Here is a 4,145-nt window from a genome sequence, read left to right as displayed (position 1 = left end):
TATGAACATCAAAGGCATACGTTAGTAAATATAATTTTGCATGTGAGGGTATATAGAAAAGGAAAAAGTGGATGGTATAATATTACATAGCCCAGAATGTAAGATTGACCATGTAGCTATTAGTTTCTCTGCCTGAGTGCTCTGTTCCATTATGAATTTTGGGTTTACTAGACAATTTTTTTCGAGGAATGAGAAAAGGATTAACTAATGGCTCATGCAGGCTTAAATCTGGTTCAGAATATTTGTGTTGCAACGGGACCTGGTAAAATAGCACCCAGTCAATCAGTAATCAAGCCAAACAGAAACATTAAATTGGTCGTATGCAAAAATAGTATTATTAACATTTATAAAAAATTGCAACTATAATGTATTTGCTTATAGATGTAACTATAGAAATTAGTAGTGCTAGTTATTAATATTTACTATTGGTGTTGGTTTGTGTGGTCATAGATACAGTATCTATGGTGTGGTTGTTCTTTTCTGTGAAACAATGTCTTCTTTTGACCTTTAAGAGCATCCTCCAGGAGACGAGAAATATTTATGAGTCCAGTATAAATCTGAATATATTCAAATGATGGATGGATGAAGATAGTTTCATATAAATGTTGTACTATTATCCAGTTAGGTTGAGATGACTCTATATCAATATATTCACACTCTATCCTCAGTTGTCTGATGGTTGTATGTGACTGTAACATGTTAGTAACAGCAGGTAGTACCTGCTCATAAAACAATGGTGTCATTATTTGTTTCTTCTCTTCCTCACTACAGCTACTGTATGACTGATCTGGTGTAAAATTCATTTCAATTTCTATGAGACTGTTCTTTTGAGAGATGACATTAATAAAAGTTCTCATCTCTTCATTCAGTGGAAGTGGAATGGGTATACTCAACTGCTGTAGACTGGTGTTGTGTCTGAGACCAGTTGTTAGGAAGGACAGGACTGAATTAGAAATTTCATCACTAATCTCAAGGTATTTTAGTGTTTGGTTTTGTGTTAGCATGTCTTGTAGACTAGTACCCATACTGCTGGTATATACTCTCTCCTCCTTTATCTTGACACTCAGAGCTTTAAGTGTAGCATTGGTTTGTAGAATAGTAAATAGTTCAATAGCACTCTCAGCTGTGTCTAGTGGTAAAGTAAGTGTATGTAGACTGGGATGAGAAAGGAATAGAGGATGTGGTGGGTATGGTTCATGTAGTATCAAACAGTGTAATCCTTTCATTTGTGGAAGGAGTGATGATGTCATCAGTTCACTACTCCACCATCCTCCTATTTCTAGAGCAGTCAGTGGTGTGTTCACCTCTACTATATTCAGTGATGATGGTAGGAGTAAATCATCTATATTCAGTGAAAGAGCTTGCAATGTGTTGTTGTCCTTTAGTAACTGCTCTATTACTCCATCAGGTAGGGGAGGGGGAGGAAAAACATCACTAAAAGGAAAATCTAGTGTTAATGATGTTATTGTTTTATTTCTTGTTACTCCTCTAATGATGCTGATAATGGTACTTGTTATTTCTTTCCACATTCCAAGATGCTGAATGTTCATTTCTTGTAGTTTAGAATTCATTTCTATACATTTCTCAAGTTCAGCGTGCTTTTTTGTGTATGTATTGTTACTTAGCATATCTATAGGTGATTCTACCATTATTTGCAATATCTTCAATCGAGGAAGATTGAAAAACTGTAGCAATGTGAGACAGAGAATGTATTGGGTAATGTTTAATGTACAGTAGCACTCCTGAATATTGTATAGAAGTGATGATTGTAATAATTTGTTTATTAATTTTTCATTGGTTTCAACCATCCTTATCTCCAGTCTCTTACACTGGGTCTGTAGTGAATTGTTGGTTAGTCCAGCAGTGAAGACTGACAGTGACTGGTGAGGTACTTGCCCCAGGTGCAAGTAATTCCATATTGTGTTGGAAGGTGTTTATACAATAACTGAGACACAACCAGTCGAAGAATGATAATGATAGATCTACTCCATCCAGACACAGTGAGTGGTTGTTGATAGATTGTGCTAATACTCGACATAATGTTGTGTTCTGTGATTCATACAGGAGTTGAAGAAGAAGAATGGGAACATTGTCAAAATCATCAGAACTGATATGATCATCTTGTTTAATCTCAGGATTCTGATAGAAGTAGGAGAGACAACGAGTCTCAAATCCAGGTAATGCTTTCCTCTTACACTGTAAGTCAAGTTGTTTATTAAAATACTGTTGAATGCTCTCATGTTCAAGGTGAGTTAGACCTGCTAAAAACCTCAGACACATTCGAAAGTGATCATCATCAAAGTGATCCTTAAACACTTCCTCTGTCTTCTTCTCATGCTTAGCTATCCACCATGCAGCTAGAAATTCCTGTATACTCAAGTGAAGGAACTGATACTTTTTCTCGTCATATTCTAGGAATGTTGTCATCAATCCAAGATAGTCTTCCTTGATTGCCTCACTCAGCGACTTTACTTGATGTGAAGAGAATGTCATTGTTGTACTAGCCAGGTAAGTATAAGCTAATTGACACATCTCTTCTAAAGGTTTAGCTAATTGTGATGGTAATGAAGAAAGATTACCTAAAGTATATGGGTCAATGTCATGTCTTGGTTTTATTTCAACATGTCTTCTGATAGTTTGTAGGATAAAGTTCTCATAGAGTTGAGTGAGTGTTGTTGGTAAGTGTCCTCCTTCCTTACGATAAGCTAAAATGACCATGGAACAGACTAGTGGTACATAACACAATGATTGGACATCATTTCGTACTTTAAGATCATTAATGAGTTTCACTGCTAGTTGTGAGTCCTTACTGCTTTGAGTAGTTGTGAAAGGTTCGTCATTTCTATCATCTTCTCTTTTCTTATCAATGAGTTCTTGTGCTAGTTTTATATCTTTTTGAAGTGTTTGTATAATTACTGTTGATATTTCTTCCTCAGAAAACCCAATGACCTGAACATGTCTACTGAGAGTATCCATTTTCAAAAGTGAAGAGGAGGCATAGCTACGGGAGGTAATAATTACTGAACATCGATCTAATTGCTTTCTATGAATGATACTAGCAGCTAATGAAGACTGTCTGAGCCGTTCACTTAGTTCATCCCAACCATCAAAGATTATCAGTAATCCTTCTCCATCCCTCTCTTCAAACCATTCAGGTACATTTTTAAATCTATTAAGTTGATGCACAAACAGGTCAGCTAGTGTAGTAGCTGTAGCTATCTTGCTATTCTTTAAAGGACAGTAAAGTACCAAGTCATACTGTTGGTGTAAAAGTGTTCCATTAGACCACATATTTAACAGTTTACGACAGAGTGTTGTCTTGCCAATACCAGGAGGACCATCTATTACTACTCTGAGAGACAGAGAACTATCTGTGGGTTGGAGGACATCTTCAACACTTATCTCTTTGTTTTCAGTTAGTTTAACTGTTTTATCAACTTGTCCCCTTAGCATATGCCAAGCTGATTTTGCTTGTGTGCTGGAGTCTTGTTTTTCTACTATGGATAATCTTCCAAAATAATGTTTTCCAATTCTTGGTGGCCAGTCTGAAGCAACAATAGGTTGGTGTTTGTAGTGTTGTCTCATATTGTTAGCATATCCTTGAACATCATTAGGTATTGAACTAATGGGTTTTTGTACATCAGACCGACCTAATGATTAAGATACATAAAACAATGTATACACAATAATTATTATTACCTCTTATTTCAGTAATTGGTGTATTGGATGTATCATCAACTGGTGATGGTAGTACAGTATGTGAACTGACATCATCAGGTATAGACTGACCTATAATGTATTGAGATATAATGACTATATTGATCACTGATAATGTACACACACACTCACCTAACTGGTGTAATATAGAGGTAGCAATATCTGTTAGTGTACGGTGTTGTTGGTTTATTAATACATGACATATATCAATAAGATACTGCTCTGGATTAAGAGAGGATTCCAACTGTCGTTGTATCACAGACACTAATTGACTTGATTTAAGTAAATGTGATATTCCTGTTGCTGTTTGGACCTGATTAACGATATCCATTGGTATTAGTCCTTTTGCATGTAGCCCATTTGTAACTCTGTGAAGACCACTAGCAATTGCATCAACAAGGGTCACATAATTCATCTTTAATATAGCA

Source organism: Amphimedon queenslandica, unplaced genomic scaffold (assembly GCF_000090795.2).
Source record: "Amphimedon queenslandica unplaced genomic scaffold, v1.1 AMPQUscaffold_12968, whole genome shotgun sequence".
Classification (NCBI taxonomy): Eukaryota; Metazoa; Porifera; class Demospongiae; order Haplosclerida; family Niphatidae; genus Amphimedon; species Amphimedon queenslandica.
This window is presented reverse-complemented; position numbering follows the sequence as displayed.